This window comes from Fukomys damarensis, unplaced genomic scaffold, assembly GCF_012274545.1.
Source record: "Fukomys damarensis isolate Sample0158 unplaced genomic scaffold, DMR_v1.0_HiC HiC_scaffold_26, whole genome shotgun sequence".
Taxonomy (NCBI): domain Eukaryota; kingdom Metazoa; phylum Chordata; class Mammalia; order Rodentia; family Bathyergidae; genus Fukomys; species Fukomys damarensis.
Window position 1 is genome coordinate 21116939 of NW_022900938.1, and position 27613 is coordinate 21144551.

At 34.7% G+C, this 27613-nt stretch overlaps 1 long non-coding RNA gene across 3 annotated transcripts; it reads right to left on the reverse strand.

The window, feature by feature from the left end:
• Positions 1 to 8716: 8716 nt before the first annotated feature.
• LOC104850203 lies at positions 8717 to 22163 on the reverse strand. 3 transcript variants are annotated; one of them, XR_776905.2, is made up of 4 exons: positions 22061 to 22163; positions 14502 to 14607; positions 13755 to 13839; positions 8717 to 9114 (listed from the first exon to the last, which is right to left on the reverse strand). It is a non-coding gene; the product is annotated as an uncharacterized LOC104850203 (long non-coding RNA). The 3 variants fall into 3 exon arrangements; XR_002024802.2 differs by lacking the exon at positions 13755 to 13839 and having other exon boundaries at positions 8720 to 9114; positions 14514 to 14607; XR_776906.2 differs by lacking the exon at positions 13755 to 13839 and having other exon boundaries at positions 8723 to 9114.
• Between the last annotated feature and the right edge of the window lie 5450 nt (positions 22164 to 27613).

A 27613-nucleotide genomic window follows, 5' to 3' on the forward strand; every position in this document is an offset into this window, starting at 1 on the left:
TAGCTGGTGCTTAGTAAGACTCTTAATTTAGTCTGTTCCCTAAGACTGATACCAAGAAATCATTTTTATTTTTCTCTTTGGTTAGTAATCCCTGGCATCCTTTATGTAGGTCACCTTACTTTACATTATATCATACACTATATCCCATAGCAAATACATACTTGTTTTTGCTGTTAAAATTGGGTACGTTTTATTTTTTTTTAATATAAATTGCTTTTGAGATTAGCTTTGTAGCTTTCCTTTTGTGTTCTGGATCCATTCATTTCTTTTCACATTTCATACCTTTTCATAGATCTTGAAAGTCTTGGGTGCTTTGTCTGTGTTATGTAGCAGGACAACTGTTTGTTGTTCTTGTTGTTGTTAGCAGTGCTGGAGCTTGAACCCATGGTCTTTACACTGAGCTATATCTCTATCCTTTATTTTTTATTTTGAGACAGGATCTCACTAAACTCAGCTTGTGATCTTCCTGTCTAAACCTCCCAGAGTGCTTATTTTTGATCATGTTTTTGCTCATTTCACACACCTGAGCCCAGCAATTCTATTTCTTAAGTATTTCTTCATATTTCTCCTCTTTTTAAAAATCTAAGCAACTCCTTGGACTAGTTCATTAAGAAATTATCCCATGGTCAGCTTTGTCTTTTCCATCTTCTGTAGTATTATAAATGCTCATCTCAAAATCTTTTGCAGGTACCGTCACAGAGGTATGTACCTACAGTCCCAGTTAATTAGGAGGCTGAGACAGGAGGATTGTTGGAGCTCAGCAGTTAAAGGTCAGCTGAAGCAACATAGCAGGGCCCCATCTTTAAAAACATAAAAAAACCAAAACAGAACCTAATTCAGTGAGTTGAGCACAAAGTTTCAAAAATCATCCTTTCTCTCATTGGCATCTCTCCTGTACTTCCTGCCCAGTGATCTTTACTGTGTAATGTACAGTGTTGTTTAGGGCACTACGTAGTCTAGAGTAGTCTGTACACCATCACTTCACCAATTTCCTGCAGTCAAGAGAGAGGCACTCACTGTATGTGTGGCCCATCATCTGTGAGGGAGATATTTCCTATTCAGCTACCTCTTCTTCCTTGGCCTGGATTTTAGGTCACACCATGTCTGGCTTTTCTGCCTCTGCTCATGTTGATTCCTGATTTAGGAAAAGTGGTGCTCAGTGAAAATTTGTCCTACTTCTAGGAGGTGTAGCTAGACATTTGGAGCAAGCAGCGGGAGAAGGCATAGCCCAGGCACTCAGTTGTGATTTATCACATATTTCAAGGTGACTTTGGGGTTTTTTGCCTGTTGATTTTGATATTTGGACATATATAGTTCAAGGAAATATCATAGCAGATATCAGTTACCAGTAAGAGAGAAGTTTGGTTGAAAACATATTTTTCTTAGGGTTTTCATAGTTTCAGAACTAATTGTGTGTTTGGTTTTTTTTTTTTTTTTTTAATTATTAGTTTGTTTGTTTGGCTTTGAGACAGGGTCTCCCTGTGTAGTTCAGGCTGGCCCTGAACTGAATGGCAGTCCTCCTGCCTCAGCCGCTTGAGTTCTGGGATTACAGACGTGTGCTACCAATGCCTGGCTCTATATATCTATATCTGTATCTGTATCTATATCTATATCTATATCTATATAATTTTTTTCCCATTAAATTTGTTGGTACATTTAAAGCAAACAATAGTTACATTTATCATTGGGATCTTGTACCTTTACATGTTATATCTTGGTTCTTATTTTTTTCCCATACCCCTGCCCTCCCTTCACCACCTTCACCCTTTCCTATTTACAAAGACTTTGTTTCCTTTTTTAAAATTCTTTTTCACATTTTTTTCTTTTCTCTTATTTCCTTTCCCCTCTGCTTCCCACTTCCCTTTTAGCTATTTTCTTCCTATTTTGCCCTCTCAGTTACACCATTTGAACCTATTTACACCTGTAGTTTTTCACACCAGAGAAACTATTTGGTATTTACTCAAGCATGTCCTCTTTATTTCACTGAAGAGATAGCTGCAATGTGCATCCATTTAGCTATAAATGTTTCTAGTTTCTCATTCTTTATGGCTGAGTAGTACTCCATTTTATAGAAAAACCACATCTTCTTTATCCAGTCTCCAGTTGATGGGCATTTGGGTTGTTTCCAAGTTGTAGCTATTACTGACTATGCCACTATAAACATTGGTGTGCATATATCACTATAGCATGATTCTTTTAATTCTTTTGGAAAGATACCCAGCAGAGAAATAGCTGGGTCAAATGGAACCTCTAGTCCCAGCTCTTTGAGGTATCTCCATATTGATTTCCATAGTGGTTGCACCAGTCTTCACTCCCACCAACAATGGAGAAGGGTTCCTTTCTCCCCACAACCCTGCCAACATTTGTTATTGTTTGATTTCTTGATAGCACCATTCTTTGTGGGGTGAAGTGGAATCTCAGTGTCGTTTTCATCTGCATCTCTCAAGTGACCAGTGGTGTGGAACATTTTTTCATATATTTACTTGCTGCTTTTACTTGTATGTCTGAGAAATGTCTGTTCATTTCAGATGCCCAGTTTTGAATTGGGTCTTTATATTGGGAGGATGCTGATTGTTTTGAGTTCTCTATATATTCTAGATAGTAGTCCTTTGTCTGAGGAGCAGCTGGTAAAAACTGTTTCCCATGTTGTAGGTTGTCTCAGTTCTACTGATGGTTTCTTTTTCAGTACAGAAGCTTTTTAATAAGATGAGAAGCACAGGTGTTATTTAATTTCCATGTGTTTGTGAAGTTCTTATGGTTTCTTAGGCTATTGACCTCCAGTTTAATAGCACTATGGTCTGACAGTACATAGGGGATAGCTTCAATTCCTCTTCATATACTTAAGCATTCTATGAGCTAGCATGTGGTCTGTTTTGGAGAATGACTTGTGTGCAGCCAAGAAGAATGTATATTCTGATTTTGTAGGGTGGAACACTCTGTAGACATGTACTAAGTCTGTTTCTTCTAAGATTTGGTTTAGTTCTGCTATTTCGTTGTTGATTTTTCATCTAGATGATCTCTCCATTTGTGTCAGTGGAGTATTGAAGTTCCCCACTACAACTGTATTAGTGCTTATTTCATTTTTCATATCCATTAATATTTGTTTTGTATAGTTGGGGGCATTAGTATTCAGTGCATATATATTTGTGATTTTCATTCCCTCTTGTATTGTTCCTTTACAAGGATGTAGTGGCCTCCTTTGTCTCTCTTAATTAGTTTTGGTTTGAAATCTATTCTGTCTGCAAATAAGATGGCTACCCCCACTTTTTTCTGGGCCCCTGTGGCGTGGAGAACTGTTTTCCATTCTTTTACTCTCGGTCTGTGAATTTCTTTGGATTAAATGGGTTTCATGTATACAGCATATTGTTGGATTTTGCTTCTTAATTCTTTCTGCCAGCCTGTTTCTTTGATCAGTGAATTGAGGCCATTAACATTGATGGTTATAACTGTTATGTATTGACTTTTCATTGCCATGTTATTTTCCTGTTAATTGGTTCTTTTATCTTTTACTTTTCCCTTTCTCCCTTTAATTTCTTGCCTTGCCTGTTATATTTGCTCTGTTGGCACTTAACGGAGCTGTGGTCTTCATTTTCTTTTTCCATGATATTGTTTAGAAGTGTTTGGAGTGCCAGTTTGGTGTTCATGAAATTTCTCAGGTGTTCTTTATCGTGGAAGTATCATATTCCCCCATGAATTTTGAAAGATAGTTTTGCAGGATACATCAGTCTAGGTTGGAGGTTGTTTTCTTTTGGGGCTTGAAATACCTCATTCCAGGCTCTCCTAGGCTTATGGGTTTGTGTTGAAAAGTCTTTTGTGATTCTGATGGGCTTTTCTTTGCATGTGATTTATTTCTTTTCTCTAACTGCTTGTAGTATTTTGTTCTTATTATATGTCTAGGTGTAGTTTTTTTGTTTTGTTTTGTTTTTTATCATGGCTAGTTGGAGTCCTATATGCCTCACTTATCTGTATGTCCAATTCTTCCCCCTCTGGGAAATTTTCTGCCATTAATTCTGTCAACAGTTTTTTTTTTTTTTATGTCATTTGAACTTTCTCCTGCTACTTTATGGATTCCTGTCAGTCTTATACTATTCTTCTTTGCATCATCTAAGAGTTGTTGGATTGATTTCTCCTGGTCCCTTACTGTTTTGTGGCTTTTTTCTTGTTTTTTTTCCCCTCATTGAGTTTATTAGTACTTTTTAAATATCTTACTGTTTAAGAGATCTCTCCATGGTCACTGCCTGCAATCCTGTCTTCTGTGTCTGAAATTCTGTCCTCTCATTCATTTACCCTGTTGTGAATGCTTTCTATTAAAAATATATTTTATACAACACTGATTAACTTTTCCACAGGAAAAAAATGTTAGGTTCTTATTAGACATTTTATTTTGTCTTGTCTTCCAGTTCATTAGTCTTGTCTTCTGCTTTTTTTCATCTGATTTTGCAGTGCTAGGAACTGAACCCAGGGCCTTTTGAATGCTGGCCATTTTACCACTGAGCTACATGCCTGGCCCTCTTCTGTTATGCCTACTATTAAATTCCCAATTTCAGTTGCTATGTTATTTAGTTCCAGAACTTTCATTTGCTTCTTAGAAATATGAAATAAAGAGTAGAAGGCTTGTGGAAAGCTAATATGAGTGGTCATTTGAAATGACCATTTTTGCATTTGGCCACCTCTGTTTTCTCATTGCTCACGCTGTACCTGATAAAAATCTAAACAATTTCTGGGTATACATGCAATCATAGTACATTCAGAATTAATTTTTTCATCATTTTTATTTGAAAATGGAATTTTTTTTTTAAATTGGAATTGCTGTAAATGTAAGAACATTTTTACTAACTCAACAAATTTGTTAATGACATTTTAATCCTAATGGTTGTTTACTTTTTCTGCCTTAAATACCAAAAATATATAAATAGATGAAATTATAGCTGAATATTAGGTTCTCAGTATCATTCTTTTGGAAATATAAAAAACATTTCTTTATATTAATGTTATACATTTTAATGACAAAGAACTAGTTATGCATAATTTTTATGTAATATTGGGCTTGCTGTCAATGTTTCCTTTTGATATAAAACATCTCTCTTTCCCAGTGGCTTGAGCTACTAAGTTTATTTCTTTCTATTGAGAAGAAAGATAAAAATCTTAAGTATATATTTTCCAGAAAGAGCTAAAAGAAGGAAATAAATAATATATATATAATTTGTTTGTTTGAGACAGGGTCTCAATATATAGTTGAAACTGACCTGGAACTCACTGTGTAACCCAGGCTGGTCTTGAATTCACAGCGATCCTCCTGCCTAGCCTCCCAAGTGCTGGGATTACAGGCATGCACTACCACGCCTGGCAGGAAATATTTAAAACGACCACTTAAACAGGGATCTTTTCAATGTGATGTATAGATTGAAGAGGAAGATCGGAAAGAATAAGGAATTGATATTTTTAAAAAATCCGTCACAAAATAATTGAAATTACCTATTCACTCTTAGGACTTTGGAAATGCTATTGTAGTATGGATTTTTACAGTCTGACAAACCTGGGTTCTAGTGGCCTGACAGTCTTTTTCTCTCCCTCTTTGTCTCCCCACTCTCCCTCTTACCCTCTCCATATATGTATTTGGTTTCTGATTTGTAAAATGAGTATAGTAAGCCTAGTATTGAGTATTTCTCAAAAGAGACCACTTTAAATTTTGTTATCCCAATTTCAAGAACTACATTCAATATCAATAGATGCTTTCAGCTCTATTATCTGGATACTCAAGCAAACTGTACTACCTTAAACCTAATCATTTAAGGAAATACAGTATCTCACCTAGTAAAAAGTTCAGAAACATAATAACAGAATGGGCGGTCAGTATCTTAGTGATATAAGGAAGGGCTTGTGTTCTTTCATGGCCACTCAACATTAGCTTCATCTAAGTAAGGTTGTTTTTTTCTTGGGGTCAAAGGTAGCTGCCAATCAGAGTCATATATTTCCTTGTTTATGCCTAGCAAGAGAGTTCAAAGGAACTCTCATGTTGTATCATCCTTCCTTTCAGATTGATAGGACCGCGGCACAAGTCTCCCTTTCCCAGCCTCAGCCAGTTAGTGTCTCCAGGGAAGTTCAAGTACTGGTTGCTCATCTAACTTGCACCTGCTCCTATAGCTGGGAATTGGAATCAGCTTCTTATGGAAGAGGACACTTTTTTTTTCTGACTGAGCAAACAAAATCTGGTTTTCCTTTCTTGTTTTGAATGGAGGAAGAATGGGGCTAGGGATTTAGCTCAGTGGTGCCACTACCTACTCCACAAGTGCAAGGTCCAGAGTTCAATCCCTGGTACCATAAATGAATGAAGGAAGGAAGAAAATTGGAGAAGGGGGACAGAGTTATGGATACCAGTTAGAAAATCAGTCATGGCCATGCAGTAGTTGTTAAGGTAGTTTCCTTGCTAGGCAGTGAGAATCAACCCATGGTCTAACTCTTCAAATCTTGTAGTCCTAATCACCTTCTTATTAAAAGTAATGTAGCCAATTGTAGCTTCAGTAAATAATAAGAAAATTAAATACGGATTCTAAAGAGTTTTAAATGAGATCATACTCCAAAGTTTTATTGCATTTTTATGATGTTTTGGCTTACCATATTTTCAAAACTTGATTTAGAAATATTATTTTCCAAATTGATTTTAAAATAATTCTGTATTTTAAGGGCTTGGTTGTCATTATTAAATTGGGTAATTAAAATAGTTCCCTACATAATTGATCATCAAAAAATAGTGTGTATTGGGTTTCTGTATTCTGCCAGACACTATCCCAATGGGTCAGGAAAAGAGACACTTAAGGTAGCTTCTAAAAGTAGACTAGAAGTATACCAGATAGAAGGATATGGTAGACAAGCAGCATTTTAGGAAGAAAGAAATGGCCCAGGGACTTCCACATAGAACAGCATAAGGTATTTGGTGTATGGCAGGGTGCTGGGGGATGGGATACTGGGAATTTTAGCAATTGGTGTTCTAGGAAGGCCTATTATCTTATGCTTTAGAGATTAGACTTTGTAAGAAATTTGAGTCACTAAAGGCTTTTAATAGAAAGCAGTGATGGTTACAGTTGTAATAGATTACTGTTGGAGTAATTAGAATGGTGAATGGAAAGGGTGTTGGTGACTAATTTTTACCAGAATTACTTTGGGTGTGGTATGGTGTGGTGTGGTGTTGTGTTTTGTTTTTGTGATAGAAGGGATGAAATCCAGGGTCCTACACATGCTAAGCACGTGCTGTATTGCCCAGTAAAGATTTTTTGTTTTGTAGTGCTAGTCTTGAAACAAGGGGCTGGATAATTAGTTTAATCAGCAGTTTTCCTTTGGTCATAGAGAAATGATCTTTTAGAGTTCCTTGGTGTCCTACAGATTTTCAAGGGCTCACTTTGAGAAGAAATATTAACTCCACATTTGGCAACTCCACAGAGATATTTCTGCTAATCTGACTCATTTTAGCTTCTCTAAATTGGGAGAAAAATAAGATAACATGTACAAGAGTCTTAATAATCCTCAAATCCTGTATGTAGATCTTCCAGGACCGATTCAGGTATATTTCAGAGTGTGCTTTAAGCCCACAGTACTTGGCAGTTTCTTATTAATTTTATCCTGAGCATTAAGATAAGAATTATTTAGAAAAAAATTTTAAATTATGGAGAATAAATGAAAAATTTAAAACTAAAAAGTATAATGTTTGTACAGATCATATATTCTTTTAAAATGTCATTTATTATTTACAAATTCTAAAATATATGTAGCCTATCTTAATCTGAAAATAAATAATTATACAGAACAGTATGTATAGTATTATACTGCTTATGTAAAATAATGTATCTGTGGGTGTATATATAAGTAGTAAGGTGTCGTAGAGGTTTCAATATGAAACATCCTCTGAAGATTCATGTATTAAAAGTTTGATCCCCAGTTCATCAATGTTGGGATGGGAACTAGATGGGTGATTGTATCATGAAGGTGCTAAGTTCATCAATGAAATATTGATGATTTCATTAGCTGAATAGCCTTATTAGATGAAGCAACTCACTGGTGTTATAGTTTTGAAGGTTAATTTTTTCTTTTACCTTGGACCTCTGTCTTTATTTTTTCCCCCATTAAGTTTATTGGCACATTTAAAGCAAACAATACAGTCACATTTATCATTGGGATCTTGTGCCTTTACATGTTATATCTTGGTTCTTATTTTTTCCCCATACCCCTGAACTCCCTTTACCTCTTCACCCTTTCTTATTTACAAAGACTTTGTTTCCATTTTTTTCCTTTTTTCACATTTTTTTCTTTTTCCTTCTTTCCTTTCCTGTCCCCTTGAAGGTTAAATGTTGTCCCAGCTCCTTCCTTTCTGGTTCACTTTTTCCTGACTCCTGTGAGGTGAGCAGCTTCCCTCTGTCATACCCTTCCACCTTGATGTTTCTGCCTTGGAGCCCACTGATCATGGACTAAAATCTCTGGAACCATAAGCTAAAATAAAGCTTTTCTCCTTTCAATTGTGTGTATCAGGTACTTGGTTACATCTCTGAAAAGTTGACTAATACAAGTGTTTAAGAGAATGGTCACCATGGTACTTTGTATTTATCTGAGTGGTAAACTTAGTGATTAATTTTATTTCTTTGTACTTTTTAAGTTGTCTTTTTATTACAAATTGTATACAGTACATCATTAACAAACAGAAGATAATCTATAGGATTGTTTTCATTTTGAGAATAAATGACAGTAGCTGTAACTTCAAAGTGAAAGTCAGTACCTCCTAAAACGATCTTTGAGGATTTGACTCCGAATGGAATGGATCAACTTATTTAAATAATTGGTTACATAGAGGTTTGGTGAGCTGGAGGAATAGAAAGAAGTATTTGAAGATCTCTGCACAGTCTTTGTGGGAGGGGAGTTTTGGCAAACACTCAGTGCAGTCTCTTGTGAGGCTCCTTGCCATTAAATGTCATCAGTTGGATTTCTTTCCTGCAGTACTTCTCAGTCTATGAGTATTGTTTGTAGCACACACTTTGAGGAATGTTCCGTTTAATGTCGGATCCACTCACATCCTTTTCTTCTGGGCTCTATGCAACATTCTGAGAAATGGCTTCTCACGCCCGGTGTCTATAACAAAAGAAAACTTAAATAACATAGGCTGACTGAGTTAATTTTTCATTTTTGATTAACAGATTAATATTAGAGTGGGAAAAGAGGGAGTAAAAAGGAAGAAGCTCTATCAGTTTTCTTCTGTTTGATAAATTCAGATAAATGCAAACTCCTCCACTTCCTACTCTTTCCTTCCTACACTTCCTACCCCCCATCCTTTTTTTGATCAATGAATTTAAAAGACTGCTTGCTAAAGTGTTAAGTTGATAGAGAAAAAAAAAATAGTTAAGGGCTAGTGCCATTACTGATTGTTTTTCTTTCTATATTTCCTGGACTGAAAAAGACTAGCCTCCAATCCAGAGTGTTATGAAACATCTACCTTTGGCAACCAGGCACTGTTTCTGTGTTTTAAAAATTGCAACTCTTTTCCCAAGTTAATTATTTGCAAGCATGGCTTTTGCATGTTTTTCTATCATACTTTTTTAAAAATAATTTTGAGTTATAATTAACATGCCACTTTATCCATTTAAAATGTATAATTAAACATTTTTTAGTAAATCTAAGTTATGCAATGTAATTTTAGAGCATTTATCACCCTAAAAAGAAACTCTGTATCCATTTGCACATATGTCCCATTTTTCCCAACTTAGGCAAACACTAAACTACTTTTGTCTGTATAGATTTGTATATCTTGGAAGTTTCATATAAATGGAATCATATTGTGACTTTTTATGGTCAACTTCTGGCCCTTAGCAAGATGTTTTAAAGGTTTATCCATGTTGTGGCATGTATTAGTAGCTTATTTCTTTTTATTAATGAATAATATTAGAAAAATATTCAGGTAAAAGGATAGGTACCACATTTTGTTTTTCAGTTGATGGACATTTGGGTTATTTTCCCTTTGGGGTTATTATGAATAATTTGACTATAAATAATGCTGTTGTGAATAATTCTAAGTACAAGTTTTTTGTATGTATGTATATTTTTATTGGTATGTATCTTGGAGTAAAATTACTGGGTCATATTATAATTCAAAAGTAATTTTGGGGGGCAAGGAGTGTGGCTCAGTGGTAGAGTATGTGCTTAGCATGTGTAAGGCCCTGTATTCAATCCCAGTACCAAATAAGTTTTTTCTAAAAAGTAAATCTTTTGAATAACTGTCAAATTGTTTTCAGCCATTACAGTCTGATGTCAATAAAGGCAGGTAACAATTTTCAGTATTCTTGTCAGCATTTGTTATGTCTTTTCGAACATAGGCATCCTAGTGTGAAGTGGTATCTCATAATTTTGGTTTATACTTAACTTGAATAGTACTTCAGCTTTCAAATTTTTATACTCAGCATGGTTTTTATTCACTAGCATCTTATCCACTCAAACTTAAGTTCTCTCTCAAAAGTGAACACATAGAAATGGATTTAAAGCAGAGAGCCGAAAAAGCTGATTTCAGGATTTTTAAAATATTTTTAAGGCTTGTATTTTAAGGTAACCTTGAACATTTAACTTAGGATGGAGTTAAGTTTCAAGTACCTTTTGCAGCTAATCAACAGGAACTGATACAAGATGAGGATCACTTCCTGACTCTGCTACCTATTTTGCAAAGAATCACTAGAATCTGACTTGTGTGTGTACTTTGAAATACAGTAGGAGGCATCCTAGATACTCAGAGGTCCATTTCTCTGTAACTGACCTGGAATGTGTTGATAACAGGGTACCTTTTGTTTGAATGATTGAGCACATTCATTTTGTTAATTGACTTAGTAGTTTTGTTTTGGTTTGGTTTTTGGTACTGAGGATCGAATTCAGGTCCTTGTGCTTGCGAGGCAAGTGGCAGAACCACTGAGCTAAATCCCTGGCCTGACTAGTTTCATACATAAAACAGTAGCCAATGCTTACTTGATATTTGCTGTTCTAGATATTATTCAATATTTTATGTGTATTAATTCTCAGGGTTTCCCAGCCTTTTCACATTGCATAGAAAGGGTGCTGTTAGGAAATATCTGGAGTTGAAAATGCCAAGCCCATTATGGCCAGAAGCGAGTGGTCCAAGGACTTCACTCATGTCAGACCCTGCTTGGCCACCTCAGATGCTGTACAGGTGACATTATCTTGTAACTCAACCTCTTGTTCGTGACAATAGATTGAAATACTTAGTTTTATTTATAGAATAAACTCATGTGGTAGTGTTTTCTGCATTTTACGGATGAGAAAATCAGGGTTTAACTTGCTTAAAAACAAAAAGCCAAGAAATGGAGTAATATAATTTGTTAAGAACGCCATCTAGAAAAAAAAACACCATCTAGAAACAATAATAAAATAAGTAGTTCTTTTACAAGTTGACAAGAGTTGCAACATAATGGGTAAACTCTAAGCTTTTAAATCAGTAACTTTTTTTTGTTGTTACCAGGGATGGAACTTGGTACCTTCTGCTTGTGAGGCAGACAACAGAAGCACTGAGCTAAATCCCAGGCCAGAAATCAGTAACTTTTAAAGCTTAACATTTTAGTCTTTAAAGTTGAGAATTATTTCAACTATTTATCAAAAGGGCTAACTTTCCACTTCTCCATAAAGAGAAAAACCAAATTAAATGTGTTTGAAGTTTAACGATCTAAAATTACATTGAAATACTCTATGAGCATTTGTACATGTAAAAATAATTTGGGGCTGATAGTGTGGCTCAGTGATAGAGCATGTAATCAGCATGCTAGAGGCGCTACATTTAATCTCCCACAACAAAAAATAAAAAATAATTTTATGCCATGTTTAAATAACTTATCAAAGAAAAATAGCAACAAATCTCTGCAAAATAACTGGATTCATAGTGTTTATCACATCTTAATTATGATTGTGAAAGCAACAGATGTGGTACAAAAAGTCTTCAAGTACAGGTGAATATGATGATAAATTATGTACTTTTCTTATTGTGAAAGCAACAGATATGTTAAAAATTTTTTCCACATAAATGTATATGATGATAAATTATATAATCCAGTTATCTGTCCTTCCAGAAATTGGTCATGCATAAACTATATGTCTGTTTTAGGCTATATATGTATATTGTATTTTATTTTAAATAAGAACGGTTGGGAGGTAGTTAACCATAACAGCAAAGATGATCTGTTAGTCTTTGCTGAGGTTTGCCCTATTGTCTGCCTGGATATGGAGTTGTGTAACAAACAGCTAATGCCTGACAAAAATCAATCTTTACCTTGTTTATTGAGTTTTAGCTGATGATTGATAGTTTAAGAACATGTTGAACCAATGTGAGTTCAGTTTCAGTGTCTAAGGTGGAATTTGATGATTAGTATTGGAGTGGATAAGAAGATGATGAAAATCCTCTGAATTCTATAAATGCAATTATGATTTAATTTATTGTGGCTTTGTATTTAGAATGCTGATAAAATTCTGTTAAGGGATTCCTGTGAGAATGTTGTTTAGTTTCTACAGTACTGAAGATTTATTACAAGGATACTATTTTTTACTGTATTAGAAAATAATAAAATTCATTGACGTAACACAAGATAATTTTGCTAATGATTGAAAAGAACCAATTCTTAGTTGAATCTCAGGATATTAGTTTGACATTTAAAGTGAGATGGTCTAGAATTCCTAAGTAAAGCCAAAGAATTATGGTAGATATTGGTAATGGAGCTTCCACATTTTTAAAATACTGAAAATTGGTTGAAAGCTTTTTTGTGTGTTTAAGAAGGAGGATCAAAAGGAACTGGGGAACGATTATGCTGCTGGTAGGCGTTGACGTGTAGTGTACTGTGTGTTCTTTTGATCTGATAGCTCATGATCGGTTTAGGTGGTTACCATGGTTTCATTTCATTTCCTGCAAAACCTTCTTGTGCTATTTGGAATTAGTAGAAAATAATGTTCTGTGGAATAAATTTTCAAAAAAATTTTTGCTTCTTTTGGTTTAGGTTGTGAATCACTATATGAGAAAATTTCTGGATATAAGAACAGGTAGTTAACACATGACATATAAGAATAGGTGATAACACATTAGAAAATTCACATGATTAAAAATTGATATTGATCAAAAGGACAGCATCATGTACTTTAAAATATAGTGCCATATTATCAGTGCCGTCTCTTTTAAAAATGTTTGTGTAGGTTGAGTATCTCTTACCCAACATACCTGGGACCAGAAGAGTTTTAGATGTTGGCTTTTTTTTTAGGATTTTAGAATATATGTGTATACTGTATATAAAGAGATACCTTGGGGATGAGACCCAATCTAAACCTGAAATTCATTTGTGTTTAACATACACCTTATATACATGAACTAAAGGTAATTTTATACAGTATTTTTAACTAATCTGAATTTTTACTTGTGACCAGTCACATGAAGTGTGGAATTTTCAACTTGTGGTGTTGTATTAGCACTCAGTTAGTTTTGGAATTTGGAGCATTTCTGATTTCAGATTTTTGGTTAGAGATGATAAATCTGTGTAGCAGTTCTAGTTTAAGTGTCACAAAAGTAAGATAAAATAAATTTGGAATTTGTATTGTACATACTGCATCCCCACCTTGAAGATACTTTTAAAGGGTCCTGAAGTCTTGAAATAAAAAACAACAAACACACACACACACACTTGAAAACTAAGTTTGTTCACAGCCATCATTGGCTTAACCTGTCTTGTTAGGAAACCAACCTGCCTCTCCAAATGTTCAAGTTCTGGGTGGCCCTTGTAGCTTCTCCTCTAGTTTTCCATCCTCTCCCTGCAGAGGCCAAACCAACTGTTTGTAGCCACAATATGCATTTACAGCAGCAGTGGAAAAAAAAAACAAAACTAAGTTTGTTCACTTTTATGTAATAAGTATTTCCCTAACTCTTTCATTGATAGGTAACACTAAATCTCACAGAATACCATAGAACATAATTCTAAGGAGATTTATTTAATAACTAGTCACTAAAATTCAGTCTGGTTAATCCTTTCTCCCTTGGTTACTGGGGATTATTCATAACACTTTATTGCTGTGGACTATAATGTATAATTTGATAAACTTCTTAAATTGAAGTTACATTTATTTTTCCTATCTTTATTCTTAATCAGAAAGACATGGTGGCACATACCTGTAGTACCAGCTACTCAAGAGGCTGAGATGGATCACATATACAGAGTAGATGTTTGTTCATTTAATTTTTTTTCTACAGTTCAAGAAACCAGGGACTGGGGACACAGTTCATTGAGTAGCATGCACAAGGCCATGGGTTCAGTCTTCAGCACACTGATGTTTCCAGGCTGGTGTGGCTCTCTACAAGGTGAGAAGCCCAGACTAGTTCCATTTTGGGGCTTTCCTCTGTATGGCTTCCAAGTATATCTCATGATGCCTATAGGGCACTAGACTTTATGTCCACATTCCAGCTAACGTGAAGGCAGAGAGGTAAAGATACATACCCTTTCACTTACTCTCATTTGTCACTCCTGCGAGCAAGGGGAGGAAAGCTGAGACCTAAAGGCTTTCATGCCAGGGAGCCATGTTCACACCATAATATGAAGAGTTCTATTGAGGAAGAAGAGGGGATGAGTATTAGGAACTATCAACAGTTGCTACTGTGGTAGTGAAAAATAGTTCCTGTCCAGCTTTGCCTTATTTAGGAGTAGGCCAGCCATTTGTAGGAATATTAAAACTGGTTTCTTCACTCTCCTTATTTTCCCGCCACACACCTCTTTTTATTGATAATTCCAGAAGAGAACATATTGTAAATGAGATCAGAGGAGTTTGTTTTTTCTAGGTTGTTTAGGACTACCTTGTTTGGTCAGCTTTCATTTTCTGTTATAATTATTTTTGTGTTTTCTATCATGATATATTTGTTTCTGAAATAAAGGTATATAAATATAACAGAGTTAGCTCAGTAACTAAATAGGTTGATGAAAGTTTTTTTGTTTTTTTTTTTTCGGTTCCAGGGATCGAACTCCAGTCCTTGAGCTTGCAAGGCAGGTGGTAGCCCCAATGAGCTAAATCCCCAGCCCAAGGTTGATGAAAGTTTATATTGCTTATATAAACCAGTACAGGAGGAGCAAAGTACTTTACTGCATGGAGCTATGGTTTGAATTTTTTTTTTTTGTCCTGCCAATAGAATTAACAAATGTTTATATCTTACAAATGTTTATATACATATGTATATATAATATATACAAACACAGAAGTATTTTTCTGAAGTTAATCCTGTCTGATCTTAAGGCAGATACTGATCTTTGGTCATTTATGCACTAGCTGTTCAAGGAAAGGCCTCTTTCTTGAGTTGATACATTTTCTCTAAGATTATAGATAAGTGCAAAATAATAAATTCAGTGTAGTAAGTGATTAAAAATTGCTTATTTTAAGAATAATCTTGTTAAAAACAAACAAATAAATGAACAAAAGAATAATCTTGTTTATTTTTGTTATACAAAAATCTTGTTTTCGGGCCAGGGATTTAACTCAGTGGTGTCGCTGCCTGCCTCCCAAGAACAAGGTCCCAAGTTCGATCCCCAGTACCAAATAAAACAAAAAATAATCCTGTTTTCATTCTTCAAATTCAGTGGATTTTCTAAAAGAGGTTTCAAATAATTACGCAACCTTTTATGATCAGTTTGCCAGAACACAGAGATTTCAGGATACTTCATTTGTGAAATTTGCCAGAATGTTTCAGTAGAAGGTAGGAAAAGAAATCCCTCTCTTTGCTTCCTTCGTCCCTCTACTTTTCCACATTTATGTATAAGCCATTCCAATGAAGTATGTATATATGCATATATATATACACACTGTATGTATATTTATATGACTTGAATGTTACTATGACATTTACTGTGTTGATAGAAATGTAATTTGTGGGCCGGGGATTTAGCTCAGTGGCACTGTGCCTGCCTTGCAAGTGCAAGATCTTGAGTTTGATTTTTGGTACCAAAAAAAAAAAAAAGTAATCTGTACCATTAGATCATAGGTGTGTATTATATATGTTGCTGGTGATACACATTTAACTATAATTTTTCCTATTTGACCACCAAATACAAATTTTTAAGATTCGTTGACAGAATTAAGTACAGTGCTGTTGGAAACAGGAAAACTACAAGTACCCTTGACCATTAAAATAAAATGTTTAATGAAGTCATTATCTGAATTTACTTGTTTATTTTGCAGATGGGTAGGATAATGGGTTATATACAAAATAGAGGCTTTTGTGTAATGATGTCTGCATGTTTTTATCAAACTTGTCTAAAATATGACAGTTCAGCTGTGAATTGGAGTGATCTATCATAATATTTAGCACAAATATGTTGAATGATATATTTAATTAATATACCTGTTTAAACTACCTTCCTTGCCCCAATCATTTGTCACTATGTGCTTTTTAGAAAACTGTGACTTGAACACTGTGCCTTTAGAAAACTTTATGCCTTGAAAACAATGAACTCAGGTATAGACTTATTCAGGAGAAGGAGAATATGGAAGATGTGATAAAAGAGGTTTGTGGGTTTTTCTTTTACATATTGAATCTTTGGCATAGCTGATGCACAGAGAAAATAATGAGTTATGTGACAGTAACCAATTCTATCAAAAATAAAAACAAGCTCTTTATTTTCTCCTAAGGTTGTAATAAACATATGTAGGTAGATTTCACATATAAAGGAACTTTTAAAAATTTTAGATTAGCTTTTGTGACTTTTCATTTTCCAACATGTATGAATTTTTAAGTTAAAAAAATAGATAAGGACTTTATAAATGTCATGGAAGCCCATAGATGTGACTTTAGAATGTAGCATAGGTATTTTTGCTTTTAATGTATTTTTAACTAATTAGTCTGAAGTCATTTTCTCCTTGTGTTGGAAATGTTGCAAATGTCTACACTTTAATCACATTTACATCTATCCTCTAGCAACTGAAACTATTAATATGCCATCAACTCTTCTGTCATTAAAAGTAAATACTTTCTTGTGAGTTGAGCTGAGGAGAAAATAGTGTGTGTGTGTGTAATTATGCTACAATCTTTTAGATTTCAGAGATCTGCTGTGAATGGAGATAATTTTTCAGATAGACAAAATTCAGTATATGGATAGTATTTATTGTATAAATAAAGGTATTTAGATTTAGGGAGGGAAGGAAGGTTATTAATTTGTTATAGATTGTCTTTTCGCTTCTCCTAATCTTTAATTTCCTTGCTGAACTACTCTTGTTTATATGCATATGAAATCTGTGAATAATTTTGGTGGATCTCATGGGGTTTCCTCCAGATAAGATCATGTCCTCTGTAAATGGAAGTTATTTTACTTATTCCTTGGCAGAAGCCCAGGTCAAACAGGACCAAAGCCTTTGTGAAGCTTCTTTATTATAAAGGCTTTTAATCCCTTTCACACTGTAAGAACCTTTGTGACCATATCACTTCCTCAAGGGCCCATCTCTTAATATTATTGCACTGGAGATTAAGTTTCATATGAATTATAAAGAAGACACATATATTTGAACTATAACACCTTGTCTTTAACTTCTTGGAAAAGTTTGAGGAAGACTGATACTAATTTTTCTTTAAATGCAGGGTAGAATTCTTCAGCGAAGTCCTCTTTTTGTTAGATATTGATTACTGAGTCAGTTTCCTACTCTACAGTTTTATAAAACAGTTCAGTGTTTCTCTTCATGATTCAATCCTAGGAAGTTGTGTGCTTTTAGGAATTTGTCCATTTTTTTCAAGCTTGTCCAACTTGTTGGCATGTTGTATCTAATTTGTCGTTGACATTAATTCCTTATAATCATTTATATTTTTGTGCTATCAATTGCAGTGTGTTTTCTTTTGTTGCTGATTTTAGTTATTTGAGTTCGTTATTTTTTTCTTAGTTAATGTAGCTAAGGACTTAGCAATTTTGTGGATTTTTTTAAAAAGCCAATACTTAATTTTACCGATCTCTTCTGTTTGTTTGTTTGTTTCTGTTTTATTTCTGCTCTACTCTTTATCATGACCTTTCTTCTACTGATTTTGGGTTTTAGTGCTCCTTTCTTAATTCCTTGAGATTCAGAGTTATTTTGTTGATTTGAGATTTTCATTCTTTTTGTTAAACTGTAGGTAAACTTCCCTCTTACTGTTGTTCTTGTCATATCACATAAATGTGCTGTAATTTTGTTTTTACTTGTCATAACATATTTTCTAATTACCTTGTGGTTTCTTCTTTAATCTCTTGGTTGTTTAACAGTGTATTTTTTAATTTTTCCGTGGTATTTTTTAATTATCCAGTTTTCCTACTACTGTTGATGGCAGGTTTCATGTCATTGTGATCAGAAGAAATGCTTAGTATGGTTTCAGTCTTAAATTTCTTAAGACTTGTTTTGTGGACTAATGCCTGATTTGTCCTGGAGAATATTCCATATGCATGTCAGCAGAATGTGTATTATGCTTTTGGGTGGAATGCCTGTTAGGTTCATTTTGTCCATAGTATTAGAATTACAATCACGAATTACAGAGCCGTAATTCATATATCTCACTGCTGGGTGGCTCTGAACCACCAGTGGTACGTGCATGGTTGTCCCATCAAGTGGCTTGGGACAGTTTGCACTGGGTGGTAGAAGCAGCCCATGGGATAGTTATATGTGTACCGCCAGTGGTTCAAGCCAGCGGGAACATATTAACTCCTCACTTTCCTTGTTGATCTTCTGGCTAGTTGTTCTGTTTGTAATTGAAAGGTTATTAAAATTTGCTAGTATTAATGTGTTATTATTTCTCCTTTCAGTTCTTTTAATTTTTTCTTCATATATTTGGTTGCTCTGGTGTTAGATTGCATATATAATTGTTCTATCTACTTGGTGGATTGAGTCTTTTATAATTTTATAATACCTTTATTTGTCTCCTATGACCATCAGTTTTTGATCAGAAGTCTATTTTGTCTGATACAGGTCTGAACATCCCTGGTCTCATTTGGTAACTATATGTGTGGAATATCTTTTTCTATCCTTTCATTTTAAACCTAGGTGTATCCTTACATCTAATGTGAGTTATCTGTAGACAACATATAATTGCCTCATGCTTTTTTATCTGTTCTGCCAGGCTGTCTTTTTGATTGGAGAGTTTAATCCATTTACATTTAAACTAATTATGGAAAAACTTAGTGTGGCCATTTTTTTCATTGTTTTCTATCTTTTAGCTTTTTCCTCTTACTGCCTTCATTTTTGTTTCATTGATTTTATTGTATCAACATGCTTTGATTCCTTTCTCATTTTCCTTGTATATCTTCTGTACATAGTTCTTTTTAGTTAGCAAAAGGCTTAAATAAAATGTCATAACAGTCTGTTTTAAGCTAATAATTTAACCGAATCATATACAAAGCTTTTATATCTTCTTACCCATGTATGTTATTACTTTCACAAATTATCTTTATTGTGTGTATCCATTAACATAATCTTATTTTTTGTGCTTTTGTCTTTACATTCTATATAAGAATTAAAAGTGCTTTATGCACCACAATAACACTATTACAGTATCCTATGTTTAGCTCTATATTTAAATTTATCTAAGAACACCTCCCATGTTGAACTCCTTCAGCTTTTATTTAGGAAAGTATTTGTATTTTTAAGAACATTCTTGCTGAGTATAGTAACCTTGGTTGATAGAACTTTTAATGTATCATTCTACTGTTCTGGCCTGCAAGGTTTTTAATAAGAAATCTGATGATCTAATTGATGTCCCTTTGTACTTTTCTCCCCTTTGTTCCTGATCTTTTTATATTCATTTTAATCTCTACTTGAAATCCCTTCATTCCCTATATAATACATACAAACTAACATTGTTTTCACTGAATTCCTATTTTCATAGACACATAGCTTCCCTTTCTCTTGCTGCTTTTAAGATTCTGCCTGCCTTGACAGTTTGATTATAATTCATCTTAGTATGGGTTTATCTTGGTTAGAGTCCTTTGAGCCTCTTGAATTCAGATGTTAGTTCCCTTCCTTAGCCTTGGGAAGTATTCATTTGTTATTTCTTTAAATCAGCTCTCCTTTTTATATTTTCTTTTCCTAGGACTCTGCAAATGCACTTCTGGCCCTCTTGATGTTTTGTAAATCCCTTAGGATTCTCTGATTTTCTTCATTCATTTTTTTCTTTGCTCTTCTGACTCAACAGTTTTAAATAGCTTGACTTTAAATTTGCTAACTCTTTTGCTTTATCAAGTTTGCTGTTAAGCTTATCTAGGGAATTTTTTGTGCACTCTGGGTATAGAATTAGCTTTTGCTTCTTTATAGTTTCTCTTTATTGATAGTTTCCTTTTGTTCATGCATCTTTTGCCTGATATTGATTAGTTGCTTATTGTGTTGTCTTATAGATCATGAGCTTTTTAGGATATTTACTTTGAATTCTTTGTCAGGTGATTCATAAATATCTGTTGGGAGGGTATCTTGGGGAGATTTGTTTTATTGATGGGGCTATGTTTCCTGGTGCCTTTGTGTGCCTTTCAGATTTGTTGTTTCTGACGTTTAAGCACTTGCAAAAATATCCACCTCTCTCAGCCTTTATGGGGTGGGTTCATACAGAAGAAAATATTTATCAGCCTGTCTAGAAATTCAGGGGGACTTTAAAGTCTTTTGTTTGTTTTTGCAGGGTATTTCTCTGAGTTTGGGAATGTAATTTTCCAATTGTAGAGAACTGTATTTCTTTTAAAAGAACACTTAGCTGGACATGGTGGCTGTGCCTGTAGTTTAGCACTGTAGGAGGCTGAAGCAGCAGATTTACAAGTTCAAGCTCAGCCTGGACACATTAGCAACATGATGAGAACTTGTCTCAAAATTAAAAAATAGAAAAGGCTAAGGTAGGTTGGTGCAAAGGCTCTGGGTACAACCCTCAGTGTGGTACCCTGAGGGGTCTGTTAATCTGTTTCTCCCTCTAATGTCCATCTGTAGTACTTTCTGGTTCTACAGCACAAGCTGCCTCACTCTCCTTTCTTCTTTTAGCTATCATGAGTACAGTTAGTCCCTTATGCCCTTGGATTCTATTTCAACAGATTCTACCAACCAAGGACATAAAATATTCCCTCCAAAATGGTGTCTCTGCTGAACATGTTCACTTTTCTTGTCTTTATTCCTTAAGCAATATATTACAACTATTTACATAGCATTTGCATTGTAATAGGTATTATAAATAATATAGAATCAAAGTGTATGGTAGGATGTGTATAGGTTACGTGCAAATATTGTACCATTTCATATAAGAGACTTGAGTAGCCACCAATTTTGGTATCTGTGGGGAGTCCTGGAACCAGTCTCCTATGGACCTTGAGGAGCAACTGTATGCCAGCTCCTTCCCTAAATCAAGTACAACAAATAGTAGTCCCTTGGACATCTCTCTGGAAAGCCAGAGTACTATTTGTAATCTCCTCTGTTCTCCCTCCCTCCTTAGGGAGAAGCCATGAATTGTCCAACTTTTGCCAGTGACAGCAAGCTTGCTAGATTCTGTGTGCTGCTGTTGGCCCTCTCTTGCTGCAACAAATTGTTGTTGCTTTCCTTTGCTTTTGGTGGGCACCCAGGCACCCAAACAGTGCTGGTTCCATAAGCTTCCTGAATCAGGCAAGAGAAAATCTAGTCCCTCAGGAAACCCTCTGAAAAGCTGAAGTAAATAAATACACATTCTACTGTACTCTTCTCTCCCATCCAGAAGTGGCAGCAAAGCTGAGCTGTGTCAGTTTGGGGGAGGGTTTATTGCAGTTATTGTGAAATGGTTTTTCTTACTCTTTCAATGCATCCTTCCTGAGTTTTGCACTTGCCTGGAGTATTGTACTTTGTAACTGGCTCTGAAGTCCTCATAAATGTTTTTGTCCTGTGTATTAATACATTAACTTCATTTAATCAGAGTACTATTTCCATTGGTTCTCTCCCCTCCTCCCTCAATGGTCTGCCTTCCTTGAATCTAGTAGAATAGCTGTCCTGTGAATGTCTCATGTTATCCTCAGGCTAAAAAGAGCTGCCTGTGGTTCTTGTCATCTTCCTGAGTGACGGTGCCTACCTCCTCCTGTTCTCCATCTGCTCTTGCTTCACATAATTGTTTTACCTCTTGGCTCTGCTTCAGCTCTTGTGGTTATTCTCCAAGCTGCAGATTTACTTCCCTTGTTAGGGTTCTCAGAATTTCTGCTGAGTTCCAGAAGCTCAGGTTGCCAGGATTTTTTTGTTATTGTTCAATTAGAAATCTATTTATGACTTAGGTGTTTTGATTTTTAGGAATGGTACCTAATGTGCATAGTTAAGTTTGAGTCTCTATTGAGTGTTTATATTTATGCTTTTTGTCATATGACTTTTGATTTTCTGCAAAGCTCTTAAAAAGCTTGAATATACCTAGGCAGAAGTTTCCACCTATAGTAAACATCTATGTGCTTGTCTGTCTTTAAAAATGTACTAGGGCAGGAAGAAAGTCTTATTGATCTTATTGATTCACTTACTTTTATTTATGGTTACTTTGTTGTATTGCTTTGAAAGATACATAGACTAATTACAGAGCTTTTGATGACCTTTTTGTCCCTGTGTTTTTAAAATCAGAATAGGTGGTCAATCACTTAGAACATGAGTTTGCTATCAGTCTTGGATTCAAACTCTATATATCTTCAGACATGAACAAAATCCCCTAAGTCCAAGTTTCCTTATCTATAAAATCAGAATGTACTAATAATATCTTAGAGTTATTGGAAAGATTATATGGGATAAAGTACATTTAGTACCTAGGTGTAGTATATGTCACTCAAAAACTATTAACTTGTATTTCTAACAAGCTTCCAGAGATATCAGCATTGAGGGTCTGGAGACCATATGTGTAGTAAGATTTTGGCTTGGTATAGGGATTGTTCCAATAAAGTGCTTCATATTTTAAAAATTATTAACTTATTAAAATAAATATAATATCTACATTATTATAGTTTAAACCTTTTGCTTATTAGCCATTAAAAGTCAACAAGTAGAAATCACAGTTATGATTTTTTTTCATCTCATTGGCTGATCATATCTAATGCCTGATGCAGATTTAATAACCTTTAATCTAAATTTCTTAGTGCTGTTAAGTGTGGTGGTGCACACCTGTAATTCCAGCATTCAGGAGGCTAAGGCAGGAAGATTGCCACATGTTTGAGGCCAGCCTGAACTAGAAAGTGAGGCCATGTCTCAAAAAAAGGGAAAATAATATATATATACTTTGGGGATGGGACTAAGTTCTAAACATAAAATTCATTTATATTTCATATATAATGTACATACAGCCGAAGGTAATTTTATATACTATGTTCAGTGAGCCTATATTTTTTTCTGTCACCTGTCACATGAGGTCATGTGTGGAGCTTTCCATGTATGGCTTCACGTCAGTGCTCAAAGTCCTGGATTTTGCAGCTATATACTTTGGGGATGGGACTAAGTTCTAAACATAAAATTCATTTATATTTCATATATAATGTACATACAGCCGAAGGTAATTTTATATACTATGTTCAGTGAGCCTATATTTTTTTCTGTCACCTGTCACATGAGGTCATGTGTGGAGCTTTCCATGTATGGCTTCACGTCAGTGCTCAAAGTCCTGGATTTTGCAGCACTTCAAATTATTCAGACTAAAGATGTTCAACATACATATTCATTTGAGGCAAGAGGCTAATTAAAACAATCCCAGAAACTGAGTAGCAAATATAAACACTTGTTTTATTACTTTTCCACATCTAGAAAGCCTGGTCTGATTGTATTTAAAATCTGATGAGAAACTGTCCGCCAGTTTAAAGTAAATCTTAGTATTAAAAATGTAGGTATCTGAACACAAAAGAACATATGCTGTACAATGCCATTTATAAAAATAGAAAATTACAATGACAGTAAACTGATAACTGGTTGAACAAGATGGGAAACAGGCGGGTATTGTGCAAAAAAGACATAGGAAAGCTTTTGGAGGTGTTTGAAATGTTTTGAATCCTGACTGATAGTGTGTCTTTCAAAACTCTGTACACTTTTAAATGAATGCAAGAGGTTTGCAGTAGCAAGTTGATTTTTAAGTGAGGCATTTTAATGATCAAAATGTAGTGTTTGGTGATTGTTAATGAACACTAGGTACTAAATTTAAAGGTATATACTTGGCCAAATTTAGATCTGTATCTGTTCATTTATAATAGTATCTTTATTTTCATGGAAATCCAAGTGTTCGTAACATCAAGTCTCCAAAATAAGTAGTTGAATTTGGACATAAGTGAAAATGCCTATTAGTGGCTAAATAGCACAGAGAGTTCATGTGTTTATTGCAAAGGAATGATTAATATTCCCTGAGAGAATATTTAATATAATTTTATGTAAAACATAATGATTTTTTTGTCTTTTTTTTTTTTCATCATGGCAGTGGATAAAAACTAGGAAATTGACTGGGTGTGGTAGCGTATGCCTATAATCCCAGTACTCTGGAGTCTGAGGCAGTAGAATCACCATGAGTTCAAGGACAGCCTGAGCTACATCGTGCGTTTAAACCTAGCCTGCACTACAGAGTGAAACCTTGTCTCAGAAAACAAAATAAAACCAGAAAAGAAAAGTAGGAAATTAGAAAATGAATACAACCTCTGAAGAAGATGTTAAAAATATAAAACTAGACTAAGAGCTAAATATTCAGTAACCTGGGCATTTTAGAGTAACGAACATTACAGTGGCCTCTGTAATATTTCTGTATACACACACACTAAAATAGTATGTTAAATGAACTTGGTTTATCAAGAAAAATATTAAATTGTATTCCATATGGGATAGTGTATATAATTTTATATAGAAATGATATAATAAAACATCATATATAAAAGAATTAAGTAGGAATCTGAAAAACATGTATATGCGTAGGTTTGTTTGTGCACACCCTTAAACTTGTATACACATACAGAACCTTACAAGCACTTGCAGATGTATAATTCTTTGCTTTTGTATGTAGACTTTTTTATTGTGAAATTTTTTATTCTGAACTAGCAGACATATCTCCTTTTCCCAACCCTTATTTTTATTTTTTACTTTTTTATTTTTAGGACAGAGTCTTGTTAAGTTGCCCATGCTGGGTTCATTCTCCCCCTGCCTACCAGACTGCTGGGTTATAGATGTGCGTCATCACCTCTGGCTGCAGACTCATCTTAAATGAAACCATAGTAATTTTTTAGCAGTACTGATCACCAATTCTTTTTTTGTTGTTTTGGTATTGGGGATCAAACTGAGGACCTCACACTTGCCATGCAGATACTGTGCTGCTGAGCTATATCCCTACCCTGATCACCAATTCTTGAATGGGCCAGTTCTATTGTTAATAATACACATATTTGGATCATTTCAGGACCTATTCTGTTTTTTTTAAGCTTAGAATATCTGATGATACTTTTTTGTAAATAAAAATACAAATGTATGTAGTGACTAGACACAATATTTAGTATGAGTCTCTGGTATAGTAGTAAAATGAAAAATGATAGCAAGAATTGTAATTGATTCACTACATTAGACAAGTTGTTTATCATGTTTTTACTCCTGGTTGTCAATATGAAAATCAGTTCCATGTTATATAGGTCACCACACTAAGAGCATTAAAGATCTGTAAATGACAAACACTATATCGTGGTAATTATAATTTCTTTTAAAATTATGATTATGCTAAACAAAACTAGCAGTCTGATTGTGTTTGGACAGTTCTGTATAACTTCCACATAATTTTTAAAAATATCGTTTTATATGTAGCTGACCAACTTAGGGGAAAGTATTAAAGGAAACACTTACTAATTCTGTTCAGTAGCCTCTTAACTTGGAGCATACAATGCGCCAAGTATTGTGCCAAACTCTAGTGCTTAGAAGGTAAGTAAAACTGTCAATTCTCAAGGTACCTGGGTTGGCTAGAGTATTTGAACTTTTTCATAGAGGCAGTAGTGAGTCATTTTCAAGAGGGAAAATGATGTGGTAGGATCATTCAAACACATCACATTAGGTGTCCCAGTATAGATACCACAATGTTCTATTTTACTGGAAACTAAATGTGGTTTCCAGCCCTAGCCATTTATGAATATTTTGTGTGTGTGTGTGTGTGTGTGTGTGTGTGTGTATACACACACACACACACACACACACACACACAAATAACCAGTGGCAGCAATGTTCATATTTGTATGTACATATATACTATATAATTTATATTTTATATATGTTTATATGTATTTATAGTAACCTAGGTTACATTGGACCTTGGTATCATGCTCATGATGCTGCTTTTATAGCCATACAGAATGCAAGAGTTGTGGGGTCATGGAAGCTTTTACCTAGATTTCAGAAGAAGACCTGGAAAGTCAGGCAAGGAATCCCTGCGAAGGTAGTGCATGAAACTGTGAGAATGAAGCCAAAGATGCAGTAGAGATACTAGTAATGTGGAATCGCAGCTGTGGAAAGTTGCAGTCCATGAGTGGAGTCAGCCCAAGAGTGAAATCTTGTGGGCTGCAACCAAAAGGCCATAGGGGTGGGGCCACCCATGCCCTTTGGAGCTCACATTTTACCACCTTGTTTGCTCTACTATTTTTTAGTCTTGTTTTGGCACAATACTCTTCCATCTTCCCATGTTTTCCTTTGAGAGTGGGAATGTTTGCTCTGTGCCACTGTGGAATTATGAACTTGCTATTGTCTTTACTTGAAGGTTAATATGGTAAAAGGAGATGTGTTTGGGTATGAAGTTGACAAGAGATAGGTTGTGACCATTAATCCAGATATGTCAGCTTCTTTGAATAAAGCAACACCTAGCAAATTAGAGCATACTCCTGCACATGACTAGGTGGGTCATGGAGGTGAGGCCTTCCTCTTCCCCTTTGGACCTTTTCTTCCTATTTCACATTATCTATTATGCACTTTCATCCTTATTTACATTTTTGGTTTCTCACACCAGAGAAACTATTCAGTATTTACATGTGTCCTATTTATTTCATTTAAGATCTCAATGATGAATGTAACTGTACTGTATACCTTAAAAAAGTACCAATAAACTCAATGAGGAAAAAAAAAAGTATCACCTTAATATGCATCCATTTAGGTATAAATGCCTCTAATTTCTCATTCTTTATGGCTGAATAGTACTCCATTTTATTTTAAAAAAAACAGTGTGGGGAAAAAATTTACCAGCTGTTCCTCAGGCAAAGGTGTATTATCTAGAATATATAAAGAACTTAAAAAAAATCAGACCTCCCAAATTTAAAGACCCAGTTCAAAACTGGGCATCTGAAATGAACAGACATTCCTCATAGAAGTAGAAATAGCAAATAAACATATGAAAAAATGTTCAACATCACTGACTGCTTCTTACACAAATTTGTCAACTAATCATCCTCCTATATCACTTCAACGCCAAGGGCTACCTGGAGTACCATCTTTGCATGTTTAGTAGGTAGGTGGGTTTGCCTCTTCATTGGAAGTATTCTGCTAAGGGAACATCATTATAAGTTAACATATTTTAATACTTTTGTCCCACCTAATCGTCCAAAATAGATATATAGAGATAGATATTCAAGATAGATACAATAGTCATTTACTAACAAAGTTTGATGGA